The following is a 24,589-nucleotide window of genomic DNA, read 5'->3' as shown; positions in this document are numbered from 1 at the left end:
TTTTTTCAGAGCTAGGAAGAGTTAATTCATTTCCATGCCATTAGTTGTACACCATGTATCTTAATTCAGTGCAGGAAATGTTAGCTAATTCTTCCACAGAGACCCTCAATGTTATTTTCATATTATCCTGAAATCCTTTATCTTTTGCATGGATTATTTGAAAATAATATTACACTGTTCATTCTTGATAGCAATCTCGACATCTTTCTTCTTTCATTTATGAAGTCTTTTAGTACTGGCCAAAGAAAACGAAGGAGGTAGGGGTTCATGACAATATTGAAACATCCAGTATTCTATTTCCATTCTGAGAGAGACCTCAAGAGATCAAGCTGTTGTATTCTACTAGACAAGATTGCATATAAATCATCCTGGAGAGATGAGTGTGCAATTGATTAATGGAGAAATTTCCACAAACTCCCTCAGACATTTGGTTCATCTCCAGCTTTCGGAAAGTCATCATTTGGGTCTACCCTATAACATCCATTTTCATATGCCATGGGAAGATGAATGTTGCCTGAACTGTTTTTTGGATTTCAACATCCATTAAAAATAGATCATTGACAACAATCTATGATTCCTGTCGGTGTGCATCCTATAACATATTTTGTTTTGAAACCGTGATTTTTTTTAATGAAATGTCTACATTTTTTTGAGAGTTAAAAATAATCTGGCAAAAACTATAACAACAGTAGCAGAAGATAAGCTGAAAAGGAAGGAAGCATAGCGGCTCTCTTTTTCTATTTCCACTGTCACCAGCTTGTCATAGACTCTCCTCAATCTATGCCAGAGAAACCCAACAGCCGCCAAGCAATCTCCTTGCTTCTAGACCCTCCTTTCTCCAATTCAACTACCAGAGCGACTTTATAAATTACAAAATCCATTACTGCTTAAAATCCTCCTTTGCCAGTAGGATGAAAAGCCATGTGCTTAGCTTGGCCTTCAAGACTGTAATACAATCCGACTAAATCTTGGCTTGAGAGCTCACTCCAAGCAGGTGAGTCTTATTATTCTCCCAGGAAGATGCCATGTTGGTATTCTCTTATCGCCTGTTCATTCCATTCCTATGCAATCTTCCCCATCCTTCTACCTATTCACAAACGGTTGTATTCCAGAGTCCTCTGTGATGGTGGATTTTAAACTCTTGCTTTGGCTATAACCTATAAAAAGAAATTATTTAACTTGATTCTATAGGATACACACTGATACTGTCTACTCGATTATACTTTATTTCCTTTTTCTTTTTTTACAACTGTTACCATTTTCTTTTCTTTCTGCTTTTTCTCCCCAAATCCCCCAGTACATAGTTGTATATATTTTAGCTGTGGGTCCTTCTAGTTGTGGCACATGGGACACATGTGGCACATCAGGCCGCCTCAATGTGGCCTGATGAGTGGTGCAATGTCCGTGCCCAGGATCCGAACCAGCGAAACTCTGGGCCGCTGTAGTGGATCTTAAGAACTTAACCACTCAGCCACAGGGCCTGCCCCTCTATTTCTTTTTTAATGCTGGTCTTAGATCACTAAATTGACTTTATGATGATGCCTGTTATGGGCTGAATTGCATCCCCCTAAAATGTATGTTTTGAAGTCCTAACCCCTAGTACCTCAGAATGTGACTGTATTTGTAAAACCCACATTAGGGTTTTTAATGAGGTAATTAAGGTATAATGAGGCCATTTTGGTGGGCTCTAATCCAATATGATGGGTGTCCTCATAAAAAGAGGAGATTAGGACATAGAAACACATAAAGGAAAGATCATGTGAGGACATCGAGGAAGACGGCCATCTGTAAGCTAAGGAGAGAGGTATCAGAGAAAGCAACCCTGCTGACACCTTGATCTTAGACTTCTAGCCTCCAGAAGTGTGAGGAGATGAATGTCTGTAGTTTAAGCCCCCCCATCTGTGGTACTTTGTTATGGCAGCCCTGGCAAACTAGTACAATGCCTTCCTGGGTTGAGAGTCACAGTTCAAAAACCACTGCTCTATGAGCCTTGTCTCAACTCTGCAGCACATGTTAATCAGCCTATTTTGTAGCATTTACTTTCTCTACCAGTCATTTAGGCATGAAATTACACACTGCTATCTAGTTTTGTGTATATGCTTTGCCTCCATATCTTTATTCTAAGCTCCTTGGTAGTACAATATCATTTCCCTGTCTGTTTCCCGCAGCACCTAGTACATTCCCGAACACATAGTTATTCAATACACTTTTGTTCAGTGTATGAGATTGTCTGGGTCTTTTAAAGGCAACTGAGCAAAATCTAACCACAAAACACTATCATCCCTCTTTAAAATAATTTTTCATTTACCTGTCTTCCAACAAGTCAATCTAAGTCAAGGATAGGGATGAGCTGCCAAACACAGCTGGGTGGTCCTTCTCAACGCTGCTCCAAGCAGGCACTCCCAGTCCATCTATGCTGCTACCTTTGGTCTAAGCCAAGAAACCGTCAGAGCTAAAATTAATGGCATAGAGATACAAGCACATTCTACAGTCTCTCATCTCTAAAAATAATTTTGTTTAAATTATTTATTGAAAACAAAACCGCTTTGCACCATCACTATGCTACTCCCTTCAGTTTCAGCCCCTCCAAACCTCCTGAAGAAGTCCATATGCACCCTGTCTCCACTTTCTCATCTCCCATTCTCTCATCAACCCACACCAATAGCTTCTTTCCCTCTATCCACTCTAAGGACTCTTGCCAAGGTCACCAATAATCTCCACGGAACCAAATTCAAAGACGGAGTACTGCCTTCATCCCTCCTATCTACCAGCATTACTAGACACAGGTGCCCATTCTCTACTACTTGAAATATTCTCTCTTGAATTCTGAGACCCATCTACTTCCAGTTTTCCTTATACCAACACCAGCTACTCCATCTCAGTATTATCTCCCAAGACGTCTAAACGTTGTCACTCCGCACTTAGTTCTGGGCCCTCTTCTCTTCTCTTCTTCACTCTCTCCTCACTGTACATCAGATGTGTATGTGCATGTATATGAGTGTGTGTACCTGTGTACATATACACACGTATAGTTTATATAATATAGATAATGGAATTAGCAGTTTCACAAAATAATAGTTTATGAGTCTATATGATTATTTCTATTTTTTATTCTACTGCACTATATCTTATTCTATTTCATTTTATAAAAAATTTTAGTCAATCCACTAAACTGATGTAATAATGTTAATGGGTTGTGACTCACAGTTCTGAAAACACTGCTTTTCCCGTGACTTTAAATAACCTCTATATGCAGAAGATTCCTAAATTTATCTCTCTCCTCTCACTTCCAGGCTTATAAATCTAATTGCTTACTTGCTGTATCCATTTAGCCATCTTGTAAGAAAATCAAATGTAACCTCATGAGAACTGAGATCTTTATTTTTCCCACAAATCTTTACTTTTCCCAATTAGCAATGCCACTACCTTGGACCCAGTTGATCAAGCCTGAAAACTCTGGGTTGTCCTTGTCTTCCCCTCTCCATAGTTCCCCCCACTCACACGTAGAAACAATCTATGATCAGTTTTCATCAGTTCTACATGGGGTCTGAGACGATAATGAGGATCATTGTGACAACTGGGTTCTGATGTCCAACTGACTTTTTACCTGGAATTACCAAAGCCATCCTCATTTCACTGTTTTGGGACAGTTTAGCATCAAGCCTGTCAGTGCGGGCCAGCTCCCTCAGGGGTCAGGAGTTGGTGGTTCCTCTCTCCATGGACCCCCAGAGTCTGTTTCTGTTATCATTTTCTCTAGGTGGATGAAGGAGCTCAGCTAAGAACTGTGCTGATGTGCAGTTAGGTAAGCCTGTGCGCTTAACCCACTCTTTCTTTCCCAGTTCCGGAGATGATCTTTAATCAGTCCAATAGCTTGGCTGTTATAAGAAAGAGAGATGACAATGGACTCAGAGTGTGTCATCCTGAGTCTGCAGTCAATGAGTAATTCACTGAAAGGCAACACACTAACGGATCAATTCATCAAACGATCAATTATCAACATTTACATGTTTATCAAAAATAGATTATTTTAACTGTTTCTAATGCCTATAATACTTAATGTTGGCTGGATTGGCAGCATCTAAGAGAGTTGTGGGTAGCCAAGGTTCAAGGGTCCTGGGGACTTCACATTCTCTCGGTGCCTCAGTCTCTTCCTCTGCCTTCGATCTCCCCCTTTCCTGGAACTGGCAGCCTCCATCTTTATTCCATTAGCAGGAATTTCCTTCCCTCTGCCCAGCTTCCAACAGCTGAGGCATAGGGAATAGGAACAGACGCAAATTGGACGTTCTTTTAAAAGCCATTATGAAAAGACAAAACTAATCTATGGTGACAGAGCTCAAATAGAGGTCTAAATGGTCACGAATAGGAAAGGGGTACAGGTACAGGGCTTTCTGAGTGCTGGAAATGTTCTGTGTCTTGACGCAGTTACATAGGCAGATGGATGTGTTAAAATTCATTGGGCTATTTATCCTCAGCATTTATGCATTTTGCTGTGTCCGTGTTATACCTCCACATAGAGTAAAAATACCTAAATCCATCAAAACTGTTATGAATTATTCATGCCATACTAATTGTTATAAACCTTCTACATAGTTAAAAGAATTCTTTCTTGTTAATTTGGTAAGTTCGATCATTAGTCACACAGCAAAACCTAAATTCTAAAAATGCCAAAATGTTTATTAGACAGAAAGTGACTTTGAAAGGATTTGCAAAATAGAATAGATCGAAACTGAAAAATTCAAAATGAAATGCTGAAATTTGGGCTGTATTCATAAGAATATGTTTAAAATATTCAAATATATATTGGAAAACAAAAATGAAAAATTAAAAATAGAACTACCATATGATCCAGCAATTCCACTTCCAGGTATGCATCCACAGGAAATGAAAACAGGATATTGAAGGGATATCTGCACTCCCATGTTCATTGCAGCATCATTCACAATAGCCAAGATACAGAAACAACTTAAGTGTCCATCAATGGATGAATGGATAAAGAAGATACAGTGTATTTATACAATGGAATACTACTCAACCATGAGAAAGAAGGAAATCCTGCCATTTGTGACAAAACGGATGGACCTTAGGGCATTATGCTAAGTAAAATAAGTCAGACAGGAAAAGAAAAATACTGCATGGTATCACTTATATGTGGAATCTTAAAAAAAAAATAAAAGTCAAACTCAGAAACAGAGAGTAGAAAAGTGGTTGCCATGGGCTGGGAGGCAAGGAAATAGGGAGAGGTTGGTCAAAGGGTACGAACTTTCAGTTATGAGATGAAAAAGTTCCGAGGATCTAATGTATAACAAGGTGACTATATTTGATAACATTGCATTGTATAAGTGAAATTTGCTAAGAGAGTAGAACTTAAATGTTCTCACCAAAGAAAAAAGGTAAATATGTGAGGTGATGGATGTGTTAATTAACTAGATGAGAAGAATCCTTTCACAGTGTGTATGTATATCAAACCATCACATTGTACACTTTAAATATCTTACAATTTTATTTGTCAATTACACCTCAATAGAGCTGAAACAAATTTTAAAAAAAGAAAAAATGTATTTATGAATACATTTAAATAAGAATATATTCATAAGAAAGCTAAATTAATCTTAACTGATTTCCAGTTTTATTGAGAGGTCATTGACAGGCTCCGCTGTATAAGTTTAAGGTGTACAGCATGATGGTTTGATTTACATATATTGTGAAATGATTACCACAATAGGTTTAGTTAACATCCATCATCTCATATAGATACAATAAAAAGAAAAGAAAAAAATTTCTCCTTGTGATGAGAACTCATAGGATCCACTCTCTTAACAACTTTCCTATATAGCATAGAGCAGTGTTAGCTGGAGTCATCATGCTGTGCATTTCATCCCTAGTACTTATTTCTCTTGTAACTGGAAGTTGGTACCTTTTTACCACCTTCCTCCCGTTCCTCCTCCCCCAATCTTCCACCTCCAGTTCATGGAAATCTGCTCTCTTTTTCTATGAGTTTGGTGTTTTGTTTTGTTTTTACATTCCACATATAAATGAAATCATACAATATTTGTCTTTACCCTTAACTTTTGACAAATCAAACATTCCTTAAAATTGGGCAAAATAGAATGTATTTGTGCAATATTTTAATTGAATATAATCAAGGAGAATGTATTTACTAACGTATTCGTTAAGAAGAGTATATTCTCTTCCATCGTATACATTTCAGAAAAATTCTTTTACTTTAAAAGATTTTATATTAACCTTTTATTTTGTATATTCAAAGAATTGTCATTCAACAAACATCCTCCAGCAAATTGGTTTTCGGTGAATTCTTTTCAAGAATGGATTGGCTTTTGGTTGAAATTTAAGACTGATTTTTAAAGCTGTTGGAATAACTTTCCAGGCAAAGATGGAGCCGCTCCTGCCCATGGGGCCACATCAGCAAATGGAAGTTCAGATAGCTTTTGTGTCCCTGTGTATGCTCTGCATGAATAGAAAGGCAGTGCATGCATTCAGCCAGGCTCCAAAGGCCAAGCCAACTCTGGCTCTATACTTATTTCCTGTTCCTTATTCATTTTCTATTTTTCTCTTCCTCATTCCTTATTCACTTCCTACTTTTCTCTTTCTTGTTCCTTATTAATTTTCAATTTTCTTTTCCTTGTTCCTTATCAATTCTCTATTTGCTCTTCCTTGTCCCTTATTCTTTATCCTATAAAAATTTTCTGCCTTCCACCCCATTTTGCAGTCCTCTTGGGAATGGAGACTGCCCACTTCATATAGTCTTAAATAAAGTTTGCTTGTATCACCCAAATTGTCTTCTTTAATCATTTTTAGCAAGTCCAGAAACTGCTGTAGCTGAGCAAAAATTAAAAGTCAAATTAGATTAAGTTAAGCAGCAACAAGTAACAGTAAACCAGTGGGCAGCCTGGAAGGAACTGAAAAGTTTTGGAAGGAGAGAGGCTGCAGAGAAAGACAAAAGTAAGAAATAAAAATGAACCACGTGATGAATTTTGTTTGTTTGTTTTTTTGGAGGCTGGCGGGTGGGACCAGCAGGAGATTCACATCGAAGAGGGACGTGTACCAAGTGGCAGCCTTGCAGGAGAACTCTTCAAGACCAAGCTTTGGGACCAAGTATAGTCTCTCCCCTCTTCCAGTGCGATGGGGCTTCAGTTGCCAGCAAATACCTCTGTCAGCAGGGAACTCCCACTGCGGCCTGGCACCTACCTGTTCCTCCTGTTGCAGGTCTGGCATTGGGTCTGTGTTCTTCCCTGCAGAGAAGCGTGAGGAGCCAGTGCTTTCCGAGATGGAGTCCTCTCTCTCTTTCCCTCCCTGCAAGCTCCCTGCCCTACTTCCACTTGTTTGGGCAGCACCTTGTCATATTTTGTAGTTCCAGGTTTCGTCTGGAATTTGCATTGCTGTTTCATGTTCTCCTTGGCATGTCTGTGTGATTTTCAAAAAAAGAGGGGGAAAGGACAGCTTTCTCAAGCATTTTTAAAGCAGACACAGCCAACTATTAAGCGAATTTTAATGAAAGCATAAAGATCAAAGTAATTGTTTTTATTTAAAATTCTTCCTCATTACAATATAATGGACTCCTTTAAGGGGAAAGCATCCCATTTCAAAGTAGTCAACAAACAAAAGACCTTGTAAAGAGTGGAGAAGAGCTACAGAAGATAAATCCGAATGGGAGGTGATTTCCCACCGACTCTGCTTAGGAGTGTCTCACTGATATCTCCCCTTCCACCAGCAAACCAGCGCCCAGGAGAGCATGCTACCTCCCTTAAAACTACTTCTAACTCTCCTTCACTCTTTTCAAGTTGGAAGATGGAGAAAGTACAAAAGGGGCCCAAGGGAAGAAAGGGTGTCTCATCAACGGAGCCTCATGTCTCCTGGAGGACAAAACCCTGAGAGGTATCCTAAAAAAGGCCCCAGGAGAGAGAATAGGGGGAAAGAGGAAGCCTCAGAACACAGACTTGTGTACCACATCAGTGATCCAACCCAGCGTAACGAGACTCATTCGGCCAGTTGTCAGGACGAATAGACTAGAGAAGAGTTGGCTGATGGATTCGAGCACTCTGGAGATGCGCCGTGATCCGTGGCCCTCGAGGTTTTTCAAAGACCTTTGATGGATTCAAACCAGGAGTAGACAGATGACATTGACGCATCATCCCTACAAAGGGGCTGGCCTGTGTTTGCAGTGGAAGTGGGGGGACCAAGCTGCAATGAAATCTCACTCTGCAACCTCATGCCCCAGTAGCTCAATAGTGATTTAACTTTTCTTTTTAACCAGACTTTGCTGTGTTGCTTTTTAAAGTTCCGGGGCCCAGCAACTTAGTAAATGATTAATCAATCGATCAATCAATACTACTAGTTTGAAAGTCAACAAATCAAAATTCTATTTCCTTGGTCGCTTAGTATAATTGAGACAAGAATTTTTCCCATAGGAAGTTTATTGAAAAAATTAAAGGTACACAATTAAATGTACAAATAAGGACAAAATTAATTAAATGTACAAAAAAGGGATAAAAAACATAAAACATCACTCTTTTCAGAGCACAAATTTATAGTTCTGCAGTAGCTAATGTCTGTTAAAAACGATTAAAGAGGGGAACCAGCCCAGTGGCGCAGCAGTTAAGTTCGCACATTCCTCTTTGGCGGTCCCAGGTTTGCTGGCCCAGATCCCGGGTGCGGACATGGCACCGCTTGGCAAGCCATGCTGTGGTAGGCGTCCCACATATAAAGTAGAGGAAGATGGGCACGGATTGACATCAGGGTCAGTCTTCCTCCAAAAAAAAAAATTTAAAGAGGGCAATTTAGATGATACAACAAATTTTCTTTAACAATTCATGAAGCGGGCAGTCTCCATTCCCAAGGGTCTAGAAAACTGCAAAATGGGGTGGAAAGCAAGCAGCTTTTATAGGATAAAGAATAAGAAATAAGGAAGAGAAAAATAGAAAATGAATAAAGAACAAGGAACTAAGTATGGAGACGGAGCTGGCTTGGTGTTTGGGGATTGACTGATGGGGGCACTGCATTTCTGGTCAAGCGGAGCATTTACAGGAACACAAAAGTTATCTAAGTTTCGATTTGCTGACCTGGCACCGTGGGCAAGAGGGGCTCTATCTTGGGCCTAGAAATTTATTTCAGCTGGAGGCAAGGTTGAAATGAGGTTTCAAGGTAGGCAAACAGATGAAGGGATTTCCAGGAAGAGGGAACAGCATGCGCAAAGGACGAAAGTATGAAAGAGTGTGATACAGCTTGGGAAATTTATAAGGTTTTTTTTCTTCCCTCTTTGCTGAGCTTACAGTACAAGATTGGGAAAAGAGGCTAGCAGGTAGACAGAGGCAAGGGCGTGAGAAGACAGGTCAGACAATAAGAGGTAAGTAAGAAAAGGGACCTAACAGAATCTGCAGGGGGAGGGTTTGGTTGACTGTGTCACATTCTCCTTGGGGATCAAAAGAGCTGATGACTAAAATAAGTCCAATGGACTTAGCAATTTGGAAGTTGTTGATATCCTTAGCAAGGGAAATGAGGAAGGGTTAGTGCAGTGTAGGCACCTAACAAGTAGCTTTTCTCGACTGTAATGTAAGTGCCTGACATTAAGCTTTCGACTGCCAAGGCATCCATTTCAAAGACCTCCATCTTGAATAAACACATTGCCAGCTACACAACCAGCTAGAGCCAGCCTGCTTCACCCATGAAGTTCTCCCTTTAGAAAGCCCTGAGTGACCTAGATACTGACCACTTTCCTTTTCCATGCTTTAATTCCTGCTTTTGTGGTTTAAATTCACCAATAAAGAGTAAACGCATGAAACGCTAGGTATCCTGGACTCCAGTAAAGACAGAACCCCAGGCCCACACGCTCTCTCTACCTGCAACCTCACTGTGTGGTCCTGGGTGTGTCATGTACCCTCCAGAACCTGAAAGTAATAAACTTTGTTTTTTAAAAGTTCCCTGATGTTTGTTGCTGAGGTGCATCTTGCAATCATAATAAGAACCATAAGGGCGAGTCCAGCCACAACATTGGCTTCAACGGGGGAAATGTCTGTAGGGTTCTCCACAAGTAGTACGGGCCCAGGTGAGTGCCCGTAGGCCCCCCTAGCTGATAGCATCACTATCGATAAACTGAAACTGACACAAAACAATTTCCTTGCAAAAGTAGTCTAAAACCAGATTGAAATTGGTTGAAGCATGGGTGGGAGGAGAGGATATAGAGATAGACAATATAGCTCTTTTTTACTTGGCTATGGAAGGAAGGGGAGTAACTCTTACATTAAAACATTGCTAAGAATGTAAATGTAAAATTAATTTAAATATCATAACATAAATTCACATTCTACCCTGGAACCTCAAAACTTAATATTGAGTGAAAATTGAAGTAGCCCTATCTCGTATCCTTGACATCTCAAAAGTAGGTTGCTAGAGACGTTCTGTGTGTAAGGCAGGCTCCTTGAACAAGCCCAGGTCACTCACCCTCTTATGCGTTCCACACACACTGGTGAACAAGGAGGCACTCTTCATTCATTTAACATCATGTAAGTATATGCTGAAGATCCACTGCAGGTCAGACGCACGGCTAGTGCAGAGACGACAATGGCGAGCAAACAGATCCAATCCACACCCTCCTATTACTCACAGAAATTAACAAAAATATAAATCTAAGTGCTGTGAGGAAAAGGTGCAAGGTGGTCTGAGATCATTCAACAGAGGGACATGAATTAGTCTGAGGGATGGGGCTGGAGTAGGAAAAACCCACGGAAGTAGCTTAACGTGAAATCAGAAGGATGAATAGGAATTAACTAGACTAAAGGGGAAGTGAATGTGCTGGGGGAAGAGAAGCATTTTAGGCCTAGGTGAGAGAAGGAGGTGAATGAAAGATGAACTGTGGTGGGATCCCTGAGGTGGAGGGGGTGAGCGGTGAAAGAGGAGCCTTAAGACTCAGGCAGGAACCAGAACATGAAAGGTCTCAGTCTTGTGGCATGTTTCCATGGCTTTGGAAAACTGTGGAAAGCTTTTAAGCAAAGGAATAATGTAACCAGATTTTAATTTTAAGGCCTTCTACCTGAAGGAAGAATGAGAGATTGAAGAGATGTGGTGGTGATGGTGGAGGTAGAAAAAAGTAGACAAATTAAAATAAATTTTTGGTGAAATCAACAGGGCTTGTTAGATTAGTGGAAAAGAAAGTGTTAAGGATTGTGGTCTATAATGAGCATAGAAGTCAAGAATGTTAGGAATGCTGATGCTATTGGTCCCTTGAAACTCTGAAGAACAGAAAACAGGAAAATGAGTCAACAAGGACATATTTATTAAATTTTCAGAATTCTATTTCTCTCCATTTATATGGCATAAGATGATGCCATCAAACCTAGTGCAGTGTCTTGATAGAGTGTCAGATTGGAAGGCAATCCTGCAAAGGTACATCTGCAGGATGTTGGCTGGGCTTGATTGAAATTCTGAAGAAAATCAGGTCATCCTTCGAAAACTATGCTCTAGGCTGTTTATCCTCAGTAGAACTGCCGGCCAGAATCAGCAGGAGACCCTTCTCACGCTATTTGTAAAAGTGAGCTGGGAATTGCTTGCAGCTGAATTAGAGTAATATATCTAACTGGCCCAAGCATATCAGAGCAGACTGCTTTTCTCCCCCTCTGTGACTGTGCATACGTGTTGTTTAAGACTGTGTCTGTGGGTCAAGTTGTGAGCTTGTCTCTCTCACCGTTTACTTTCATATTCCAAATAAATGGTCTACTTTGACTTGGCTTGATTAGAATCTGTAATGCAATCTATTCGTGTGTTGGCAAGATGTCTTCATTCTTTTAGGCTTGTGTAGCATTAACTAGCACTTGGGAGTGGTTATTTGGTCAATTCAGTTCCATTCAATCAACATTTATTGAACACCAGGCACTAAAGTACCAGGCACCAACCTATGCACTAGGGATGTAAAGATCCATAAGAAATAGTCATGGTCTTTGAGGAATTTACAATGTGGTGAGGAAAGAAACATAAATAATTAATTTAGTTCAAGTCATCTTTCTTTATAGAGGACCTACTATGTGTCTACTGCTCTCATTACCATTTTAGTACCCAATAAAATGCTGAATCATGAGCTTAAGCACATGAGAATGTGCATCTTCCTCTAGGGTGCTTGGAAAAGGTACAGATTAGAGAATTGACTTGATGTCATGTCATTTTCTAATCAGCCCTATGAGGACAAAAGTTCTGAAGAGTGTTATTTTGGCTCACACCTACAATTTAGCCTTTGAATTCTTGCCTGCCCTCCATCTTTGCTATCTATCTTTTATATGAAAAGTTTGCTCTACCCTATTTAATTCTGACAACAGGAAAAATACCTACCACCTCATTCTTTGATCATAAGATGGAAAACAAATGACAAAACTATAAGGTAAAGTCATAAACAAGGGTACATGATGGAGAAACCACTCCATGTCCACCCTGCCAAGATACACATGAAGGATGGGTCTTGCTTATGTGCATCGGTACTTATATGCTTTGGTGCCCATGAACCCAAAACAACATTGGAGAATGAGGCCAGGCCAGGTTGGACATGACCCAGCCTAACTCTCTGAATCTACCTGGCCCTTGCTGCTCCTTCCATGCTCAAACACTCGCTCTGCTAGATTGTTCAGTTACTTTCAGATAGACTCAGAAATTTGTGTCTGCTGAGAGGTGTCACAATGCAATGATTCTCCATTAACATGAGGTATCTTTCTAACAAACCACAGCTGATCATGTATCTCTCATGCTTATAAACTTCTGCTGGTTCTATGATGATAACATCCAGAATCATTTATTCCTTGATTATTTGGCTCTTGTTAACCTCACCAATATTATCTCCTACCACTTCCCTACATGTACTCTGGGGTCCTTAAAGTTCCTAAACTTTGATCTCTGAACTTGTCAGGCCATGTCATAGCTCTGTGCCTTTACACAGATTCTTTTGTCTGCTGAGAAAGCCTTTCCCCCAATCATTATCCTAGGCTCATTTCAAATATTCCTTCCTGTAGAAACCAATTATGCTGTTCACCAATATTTCTGATTCTTTTCTTTTTCCAGACACATGCAAGACTGCAATTCCACACCCCTTGTACTTAAGTGTGGCCATGTGACTTGCTTTGGCCAATGCAGTGTGAGAAGTTCATTTGCCACTTCTCTGTGGAAACATCTAAGAGCCTGTGCCCAACCCTATATTTTCTTTTTCCCTGATGAACTAACTGAGGAGGCCAAGCGTTCAATATCATGGACCTACAGGATGGTGAACCTTCCTGCAGCTCTGGGCCACTATGTCACCACACAGAGAACAGTTGTCCATGTGACTGACCAGATCACAGCAGAATTTTTATATGTGAGAAATAAATCCCTATTGGGTTAAGGCCCTAAGAGTTTGGAGTTGTTTGACCCCATCTTGACCTACCCATCTTGACCAAAAACACCCAGCCAGCTCCTTCAGGAAGATTGACCTGCTAACTCTTCTTTATTCCTACAGTATTTTAACATCTGTTTTAGTGAATACTACATTGTATCATAGTTGAATTCTTTATACATCCATTTCTCTCAGTAGCCTGCGACTTCCTCAAGGATGAGGGCCATGTCTTATTAATCTCTATATCCCCAAACTGAGCACAGTTTCTGGAATATAGATGTTCAATAAATATTTATTAAGACCTAGATTCTATCCCTGGCTTTATTGAGCAATTCATTTAATAACTATGTGCTTTTAGCTGCTTCTTGTGAAAATGTAGATGAGAATGGCCTGTCTGCCCCCTCAAGGTCAAATGAGTTAGTAAGAGTGAGAACACTGAAAACTAAAAGGACAGAAAACAATAAATTATAATTGTTATGAAGTAGGGCCAGAACTGCTTGGGAAAACAGCGGAACTGGAGGTTTTCTGCAGAAAATACGGGGAGAATGCTTTTACGTTCTACTTATTTACATGCAATTCTCAAAGATTTTTCTTTCTTTTTAGGAAAAAACTTTAAAACATGACTAGGGAAGACAGAGGACCAGAGGAGGAGCAATTTCCCAGCCCCCAGAATCCTTTGACCAAATTCTCATCCTTCATTTCCTGTACTGTTCAGTTAGCACCCTTCCAAAAATGATTCTCCTCACACAGATGTTGGGTCCAGCACATGGTAGCAGATGCTGCTGAAACCTGTCCATCTCCGCCGGTGCTCATCACTCCTGAGGACACCCATAGCTTCTTACTGCCGACTTCTAACTTTCCATTCAAGGGCTTTCTCTGGCTACAGGTGTGTGCTCAGTCTGTGTGAAGCTCAGGCCCAAGGTTTCTTGATGCCAATGCCCCTGGTAGCAGCCCTCAACCAGTGATGGAACAGATGTTGGTGGATAAATACCCCAGCTCCCTCATCTTTTGGATGGGAGAGCTCTGAGCCACATTTTACAAAGTGGCTTAGAAGCCTCCTGAGGGCCTGAGCCCCAGATGCCAATAGCAGTCCTTGCTGATTATACATCTGTATTGCTTCCTTCCCATCCCAGTTTTCTTTCTCCCTCCTTTGTCAGTGCTTTCCAGGATCTCCCTGCAAATGAACTCTGGTTCTGCCTCTGGAGAACCCAATGAAAAATAACTCAGCCTCCCCAAAGTATTTCTTATGTTTTAATATAAAATATATTGATAACTACATATTTATTAAATAACTATAAGTAAAGAAAATATATAAATAAAATAAGCATAGAAACACAAACATCTAAATTAAGTAAAAGAAAATAATATGGAATTAAAAATTACTACTAACTCCTGCACAAATAGACATTCTTCAGATTCATAGAGATTCTTTAGTGCAGTGTTGTTTTATCAAAAGAACCAATGTGCAAAACCCCCTACTCCAGGTGCTGCCCATCATAGGAAATTATTTCAAGAGCATCCTTCTTCTGGTTCCAGGGGGCAGATTGGCATTTAGTCAATCTGCTGCTCCCTGGGAGGGTGTGGGATAGGGGGGCCCAGGCTCAGATCTTCGAGAAGATGCCAGTCCTTCAGACACAAGCTTGAGATTTATCACAAATGACACAAGTACCTTCAGCCTTAGCTGTGGAGCCTCAATCTGTCTCTTGGAGTCTCCTTTCAGTCACTGGGGAAGCAAAGTACAGGACTGGTCCCCTCTCTTTCCCTTTCTCCCAACTTTGAAATGGCTGATTAAAATGGAGGGAGACTGTCTTTTATCAGCATTCTGACAGCCGCGGCAGAATTGTTCCTCAAACCTTATTACCTTTTGATTTCTAGCTTCTTCCCCAATATTGTTTTTTACATTTCAGAGAATAAATTAGATACAATTTTCACCACGGCTTGAATATACACAGTGGATTTCAGAGCTAAAGCTTGCCTCCTGACCAGTAAAGCAGGTCCCAGAGAAAGAAAAGACAACCACAGAAATCATTTAGCCCCAGAACCATGACAAGGGGAGAAAAACATGCCACTGAGAGTATATTAGAAATTCAAAAAATTGTGCTCATTATAGCAAATGGAATTAATTCTTTCACTCACATGAAATCTCTTGGGTTATAATGAAGGAAAATTATTAACAACAAAGAAGCTTTGAGAGGCAGGTTGAGAGGAAAGATATAGCCAACTCGGGCTGAACATATGTGTGTGTCCTTCCCGTTTCAGCCGCTTTCCCAATCAGCACTGATGGCAGAGAGTCATTCACATTGATTGCTAAACGGCTGAAGTGATTGTGTCACCTGCTGTGTCACAGTTCAGACATTTGGGGTGAGAGTGCTTTGCTGTGTAAAATGACCATTGGCAGCCTTTCAGAAATCCTAGCTAAATTTGAAAATGGGTTTGGGAACAACACAAATTTTTGCCAAACCAATTCAATAATTGACCCTAGGTGAAGAAACTAGAAAGAAGCATGTTTTGGAAATAGAATGGTTTCAAATCAGAGGGTTGGCTTTCTCATATCATCCTCATTCTGAGATTCTTTCCTATTTACGAATTGTTTTTTTACTGCATGTTTCTGCACAATTAATATAGTCCTAATAAAATGTTCACTAGGCATTTCACATGTTCATCCATTCTATAAATATTTATTGAGGACTCCCTATGCTTAAAATACTATCTAAAATTTACCTAAATAGAGAATAAAATTACTGATAAGCAATGGGCTAAGTGAAATGAAGATACCAGGAGGATCCGGGAAGCTAGGCATATACCACATGTGCTTGTGCACATTTGTCTCTCTCACATAACACACACACACACATTTACACACACTTTCAGAATCCTGAGCATTCAAGGTCAACATGTAAGTAGCAAAACTATAACAGCAGAAAAACATCTCTGTGATTTCTGGGGGTTAGGAGACATGCAAGGCTAAGCCTGATTCTGCCAGTGGCTTTCAGTGTGACCCTGAGCAAATGAATTCACCCCCTCGCCACCTCAATTTCCTAGGAAGGTGGAGACTTTCTCTGTTAGTTTTACTACTCTATTCTCAGCTCCCAAAATAGAGCCTAGCACTGGTAGAGCTCAATAAAAATCTCTTTAATGAATGAATAGAACAGTTTGGTTTCAAAGAGTTAGGGCCTAGCTAGGCATAGAAGGACTGGAAAGACTTAGCGACTGCCTCTGGGCTATGGCTTCACCAATAACAAGCTTAGTGACCCCCTTGGCCCTTCACTTTAGGCCTGAAAGCTCACCAGCCAGTTAGATGTCTAGCCACTTTGATGGTGAGGACTGGTGAGCCCAAGGAAAAGACAGGGGGAGAAATTTACCCCAATGACTGGCACAGAACTGGTCCAAATGTTGAGTTTAGGGAGGGTGGAGTTGGGTGTGTGTGGGAGTTGGTTTTGGTGGTGGCGGAACAAAAATGAGTTCAGATCAGTCTAAGCTGTTTGTTAGAATGTCGTAGAAAAAAAAGCACTGAGTCAAAAAGTCCAGTGACATCTTTTCTGACTACTTTGGGCAAACACATTAATGTCTCTGTGATTCCGTTGTTTCTTGTGTGTACCTCTTTTTTGCCAACATTGTAGTTCATTGTCAATATTTGCATACTTCCCACAAGGTTATGTGTTCACAGGGACTAAAATGCTTGGCACACAACAGATGCTTAATAATTGTTTGTTGGAAGAATACACTGCCTTTCTTGGCATAAACATTCACAAATGTCATGTTACTGCCTTCCTGTGTGAACATTTAAAAAATTAGTCTTATATTTGATATAAGATTTCTTGCTTGGCAGGAAACAAAGATTTTGATACAACTTACTTTACAAAGTGAGAGGGAAGATACTTCCTCACGGCTCTCATCTAAGACATTTCGCAATTTCACTCCTTCCCTTGAAATGATTAATCACTTGTCTACTTTCCAACAATTGGTACTTTAGGTCACCCACAAAACACACATCACAGCCTTTTGAAAACCCCTGTAGACTTACCACAAAGGTAAATTGGATAGCCTTTTTTTCTGTTGTGACAATATTGTGTTTGCAATAAATAAAATCAAGAGAAAAATAGAAATCATTGTCTTCATTACAAAGAATGATTCCCACACAGTTAGGAAGTGATTATTAAATTGATTCATCAGGAATTGTCATTGAACAAAACTTATTGTAGGCAAGGAAACAAATCTGTACAGTATTATTACAATTAGCCATCTGACAGTTATCATAGAAATAGCCTCTATGTACACTACTTAAATTCATTCTAAAACAAGTTTTATTTAAATACACTTTTTAAAGATTTTATTTTTCCTTCTTCTCCCCAAAGCCCCCTAGTACATAGTTGTGTAATTTTAGTTGGGGGGGGGGTCCCTCTAGTTGTAGCATGTGGGACGCCACCTCAGCGCGGCTTGATGAGAGGTGCCATGTCCGCGCCCAGGATTCGAACTGGCGAAACCCTGGGCCACCAAAGTGGAGCGTGCACACTTAACCACTCAGCCACTGGGCTGGCTCTAATTAAATATATTTTAATATGTTGTGTGACCTTATAAGTAGGGAAGGGGCCCCCAAGAACAACCTGTCTGATAATTTATTTGGCAGTAGGCACGGTTGCCAGTTAATAATTGGCTCCCATGTTACAAAATTTGATTTCCTGGACAGGGATGCTACCTGTCGAGAACCATTGACTGGCTGAGCAGGCAGACGTCCTTCCTTGCCAAGGTCTCCTAACTCTGCCTGGTTTACTTCAGGTCACTTGTTCACTTTCCACCTAAGTTCTCTTGACTCCACAGTTGGGAACTGTGACTCGCCCATCTTCCCTCCCCAGCATCAGGGAGAGGAGCTCAGTGGAAATGCTCTCGTCTAAGGATGGTGACCTCTGCAGAAGGAGCACAGGGAGTCTTTGTTCTGGTGCTTTGAACTTGACTAAAACAACAATAAACAAGCCTTCTTTCAGGCTCAACGTTGTCAGATGACCACTCCTTTACTTTGTTTCAGTGGAGCATTTTAGGCTTAGAATGAATGTCTCATTTCACCTTTTTATATGAGTGGGATTCATCAGTTTAATTTAAACAGCCAAGTATTCCAACTCTTAGATTTTTAAAAATCTGATACGAGGCAGAAGTGATTTTATTTATTGTAAAATTAAATTCTATTTATTGTAAAATTTTTCTTAGTGGAATTAATAAAGAACTAGTATTTAAAACATTGGCAAACCATTCTGTTCATTCAACAAATTTGCATTGAACGCCTATTATGGGCTAGGCTGTGTGCTGGGTTCTTTAACGCAAAGACTCTGCCCTACGACAAGTCACAGTTTATTGGAGGATGTATGAGCCAAAAATATATATTAGAGAGTAATAACTACCATAGTAGAGTAAGGTGGGGGTATTTAGAAGGGATTTTAACTCAACTTCACTTGAGTTTCTATCCTGTCTTATGTTCTCCTGGGTATTTTACATAAATTTTTTAGTACTAAAAGATCCTAACATGATCAAGGAATCATTGAAGGTCATAATAGCTATTTTTAAACAGTTAAGGTCTTGAGAAAGACACTTCATGCGCTCATATGAACTATGCATAAGCAGTTTAGTAATAGGTGATCCATACAAGAATATATGCTTGTTCTTTGTCCAAACGGAGAAGGTGGGTAGAGGGATAGAGAGAGCTGGAGACAAAGAATTTGGAGAGGGCTGCTGAGAACTCCGGGTAATGCAATAGCCAGAGGATTTTCATTTATTCATTTGTTTATTGACCAAGTTTGTACTCCTCCTCGTACAATAGCGTTCATTTAAAAAGAGAGACCACGCCAAGAAAAGACTGTTGAGAAAGACTAAACTAGCTAAATTTGTCTGGGAACCAGCCTGTTTCCACTTGTACTGCCACAATCTACCATTTATTGGGCACCAACTCTGTGGGAGACACTAAAGCTGGACGCATGGAGAACATCAACTCAATTCCACCACACTCGTACCAACCAGGCATTGTTAACCCCTCTTACAGATGAGGATGCTGGGTCTCTGCGCATTAAGTGACTCGTCTAGACTGACTCTTGGCGGCACAGCTGGAATGGGAACCCAGGTCTGTCTGATTGCACCACCTATATTTCACCCCCTAATTTAGCAACAGACAGTGGGTGGAAAAGAATTTGCTAAAGCCAGGATTATATAGGGGAAACTCTTAGAGATATCCCGGGGAAAAAAGTCAGAACAAAAGCATATTCACCTGCATCAGAGAGGAGATAGACAATAAATCTCAAATTGCTCATTTCTGCTGGCTTGTTTTTGCCTACTCATTTCTGAGTATGTATTTGGTATTATAAAAACTGTTGATGCTATAACATAGAATTAGTGCTATTGAAATGATCAAGGCCATAAACAATTAAAGAGAGGCAGGTTTCACTTAACACAAGCATGTGAAAATGTATAAAAAAGAAAACAAAGTGGCAGGTTTTTTAAAACTGAGCTTCTGCAATAAGCAAAAGAAAAAGTAGATTTCATGTTCTACTGATAGTAGAAAATATATCCTTTACAAGTAATCATGTGAATTTAAAAAATCATCCCATTTTTCCCTATCTTATAGTCTCTTACATTAATTTTATAATATCTTTCTAATTGCTAGGTTTTTTTTAATTGGCTAGTGAAATAATTAGTAAACTCAGGTATATGTAAAATTCTTTAAAATTAGGAATTCTTTTCCCTTTGGCAAAGACACTACGTCAACTCAGACTTCTGAATTTTTAAGAATTGTTGGCACAGTAATAACATTTGCTTTGTAATCTTTGTCAGTAGAGACTTCTTAACTTTTTTTTTCCTTGATGAGAAAGATTGTCCCTGAGCTATCATCTGTGCCAGTCTTCCTCTATTTTATATGTGGAACACTGCCACATGATGGCTTGATGAGTTGTGTGTAGGTCCACACCTGGGATCTGAACCCATGAACCCCAGGCCGCCAAAGCAGAGAGTGCAAACTTAACCACTATGTCACTGGGCCAGCTCCAAGAGTTCTTAACTTTTAATTAAAAAAAAAATCTTTGGAATCCTTCAAAGCATCTCTATAAACCATTATTTGCTCTGCGGGTTATTTCTAAGATCCCTGCATGGTATACAATTTTTGCTTTCTGTTTTATATTTTCCCATTTTTCCATTCAAAATGTAATCTCCTTACCATCAAAAGTCTTGATCTTCAATATTTTAATAACTTGAAACTATAGTCTGATTAACTGTAATGATTGCAGTATCTAAAGAGAAAAAATGACAGGAATAGAAACTTGGCTTGCTGTTTCCCAGACCAAGAATTTCCATACCTCAAGAAAACTCTTTTACTTGTTTGCTAGAATAGACGACCAGACTTACTTTCTCAAATATCCATGCCTTCAGATAACATGAATTACCAGAAAGACTTCTGGGACAGGGCCTTACAGCCTAAATCAAAGCTTTCTATCCTCTGTTGGCTGGATTCCTTTCAAGAAGTCTCCCCTCCCCAGTGTCCGCTCTTCAGAATACTGTGTACAGAGTTTGCTAGATGTCTGTCCTTCAGAGACTGCTAAGTATCTGGCTTCAGTTGGGATAGTCTTTGTGCTGTTGCTGCTCTCTGAAAGTCTTAGGTTATAATATCAATGGCCTTTTAGTGCCTGACATTGGGAGGTTGGGGTACAAGCAAGACCCCACGTCAACCTACAAACAATGAGGGTGGAGATCTTTGGGAGGGAACATCCAACTTCACTGCTAAGAATAAGACGCTAGCTCTGAGGTTGCAGTTAGATACAGTGAGTGGTTGAACTCACCTACAACCTGGAAGAGCGTTACAGCTCCAAAGGTGATTGATGTGATGTGATGTGATGTGATGTGATGTGATGTGATGTGATGTGATGTGATCCGGGCAAAGAATTGGCACTGGTAAACTTCAGTGATTGGATAGTGACTATTTGGGCCATCTTTCCTATGTGAGCCTTTCCTGAAATAGTATCTTATTGCAGGAGCATCAGATACCACTCTTGTGTTCAGGTGCCACTCGTGTCTTCTTTTCCTCCAAGAAGAGCTCTGTGAGGATAACTACAGAGGACTGCATAGTGTGACCAACTCCCAGTGACTCTAGCGGAGGCCATCATGGTGGCCAGGAACTCACCCATGAGGGTAACACCTGGGATGAGTAGATCCTTCATTCAAAAACGGAAGGATGATTCACCAAGGACTTTGCGATTGCTGTGAAAATTCAGGGCCTTTGTATGTGTCAAGAATTAATCGGGACAGGGATTCACTGTTGAGATACAGAGATCTCTTAAAAAATTTCTAACCACATGCTTTTATAGCATAACAAACACACACTATGCAAAGAAGGGTGAAAGATACTTAATCGAAGAACCTAGTCCAAAGTCAGGATCATCTGAGATACGAGAGAAACAAGTTCTGAGAAGCTCTAATTGATGGGAGCAGAGGGATTAAGAGTCATCTTGTTGAAAACTGGGGGACTGTCCTTTATCTGATTTCCAGCCCCTTAACTTTGCAATTCTGATAACCAAATATAATCAATGTATTTGATTGTCATAATGATAAAACAAATTTTATTCCTATTAATCAACTACTATGTCAGAGACCTTAGTTTTAATAATTCAGAGTTCATGATTTCTCTGTGAGCATTTGTCAACAAATTATATAGAATGTCACTAACCCAAACTTTATTTTACATATTTTGATGCTAGGTGTGTATGTGTGTATGTTTATTTATAGTAGTATGAATCTGGAAAGACAGATAAATGAATTTTTCAAGAGGCAGGTAGGAATAGATGAAAAAAAAGAAGTGATTGAATGAAATGGCACTGCACGACAGCCTACTTTAACTTTCGATGCTGGTAAATAAAATATATTTGAAATATCTAGGAAACCTGCCAGATGAAAAATATTGCATATATTTTCAACTTTTTTTTTCTTTTTTCAAAGGTTAGATTGAGGCTTATAACACAACATCCTGATAGAATGGGAAAAATCAATCAATCACATGGATAGTGTGTCTCCAGCAGCCATGGCTGATGAACAGATTTTCCCATTTCCTCCCTCTCCCAACGTTTTACTCAATATTTGGAATCATGAAATTAGGGCTGAAATGATAAATTGCATAGAACTGAAACATAATCAAATGAAAGAAGAGAGAATGTCTATGAAAACATTTTGTAAGTTGCAAACACCACATAGACAAAAGGTATTGTTTTTAATTAATGATCCTCTTAACAGCATTAACTACGAGTAGTAATAGAGGATAAGAGGAAGTTTTATTGGGAGCTATCTAACAGATACTATTCCTCTGTTCCGTCTTTATCTGCTCGCCTCATGAAAACAGGGATGAGGAGCCTTGAACTTCTTTAACAGCAACTTTGAGAATATGTTTTCTTTGTGCAACATTTATTGAACAGTTTTTGAGCAGAGTGGTTCAAAGTCGGTGGTTTGGAATGAAGCAGAACAGAATTCATCTGTTGTGAGAAGTGAGATTCAGGGCCACCTGTTTAACCGCTCTAAGCCTTATCTCCTCACCTATAAAATGCGGGGGATCAGTCGTTATTATTTATTCTCTGAAGGATGCAGTGCTAGAGCTTTCTTAGAGTCATGCTTACTCTACATCTAGAGGGCCCCTTAAATCCATCTCTCCAACTTGTTAGAGCAAATCACAGCAGAGAAAAATGAGTATGAAGTAAAGTGAGCAAATCTGTCCGTCTGCTCCCCAGAAGGGCCCACCTACAAGACTGCAAGAGCTCCAGGCTCTGGGAATCAGTCTGTCATTGTGACCATGCACCCCGCTCTGCCAGCTGTCTTTTCCCATCCCTGGTGCTCAGGCTCCTGACTTCTCATACTGTCATTATTCAGTCTGTGTTCTCACCTCATGCAGATTAACTACAGCTTAAAAGCCACACCTCCCACAACTCTCGGGGTACCCTTGACGCCTGCTCTTGGTCCCTGCCCCACTCCTGAAGGCCTCCAGTGGAAGGAAGGGCCACCTCAACCTCACTCTGTCTTTCACAGTCCCCCTCCTCTCTCTGAGAGGCCTTTATGTGACGTAACAAATGTTTAATGATACAGTCTGAGACATTTGCATTTGAATTACGTCACCCGTATCCCAGCTTCCCCACACCTATTAAGTGAATATTGTCTCCAAAATTATATGACTGTGGGTGATTCTGGGCCCCTTCTAAAGAAAGAAGGCATGCTCTGAGGTAACTTGCAATCTTGAATGGACAACTAAGCTTTGCCATCAATTTTAATGCAAATGTTTCAGGGAAAATGATAGGTAGGCAGCTAGATAGACAAACAGATGGCTCTGGGCCTAGATCTAGAGTTGTACAGATGTGGAAATACGGCTAGAGGTCCTAAATATAGCTCCGGCTAAAGAAAGAGTTGAGATCGTTTCCTGCCTTGCCAGCCACGGGCTATGTCGGGGTGAGGAAGGCTGCTGCGTGGATGGAGCAAGGACCATAGGGAACTCTTCAACATGGTGCTGGGGTAGTCCTCTACATGCAGGCACAGGCAAGTTTTGTAGCCCAAGCAGTTCTCTAGACTCACAAGAAACTGGGTTTACTGTTCATAATGTTAATATGTCACTCTAACTGTAGATAAGCCTTGGAATGAGGAGGGATTGGCCACATGCAGAGGGCCAAAAACGATCATGTGAAGGTGCGTGGTGAGGAAACCACCAAGAATATTTGCCGTGAAAATGTTTGCATGGAGCCAAAATAGCCAATATAGCCTGTTGTAATTTACCTTTATACTCTAAGGATATTTGTATCTCGAGGACATTTTGGCTCAACATGGGACAACCCTGATGGGTCACTTTAGCTCCAGGACACCCAGAGTGGTCAGCATTGCAGCTCAGCACGTTTCTCTGCTCCATCTGGCTCTTGTGTAAACTAGAGCTGACCTCTCTGTATTCCATTTGATTTTCATGTATACACATCTTCTTTGCTCTATTCAATGCTTATCTGCTCTTTTTCCCTTTTGTCTAACATTTCGTTCATTTTCAAGACTGTCTCTATTAAAAGAAGAAACATCCAAATTTATCTCTTAATAACGTGGATGTTTCCACAGGTTTCATCATGGAGTTTTGGAATCGATTCTAATTGCACTACTTATCCTGATTAGTGGAACTATAATCATTTTGTAAATTTGGACTTAAAGCCTCTTGAACTTGGTATGCAAATCTGAGCAAAAACATCCGTG

General features: G+C 40.1%; 1 long non-coding RNA gene across 1 annotated transcript in view; it reads left to right on the top strand.

The window, feature by feature from the left end:
* The window catches only part of LOC139045022 (uncharacterized), a 156,130-nt gene that overhangs the window by 32,455 nt on the left and 99,086 nt on the right, over positions 1-24,589 (top strand). The gene's annotated exons all lie outside the window — the stretch shown is intronic.

This window comes from Equus asinus, chromosome 1 (assembly GCF_041296235.1).
Source record: "Equus asinus isolate D_3611 breed Donkey chromosome 1, EquAss-T2T_v2, whole genome shotgun sequence".
NCBI lineage: Eukaryota > Metazoa > Chordata > Mammalia > Perissodactyla > Equidae > Equus > Equus asinus.
This window is presented reverse-complemented; position numbering and strand designations above follow the sequence as displayed.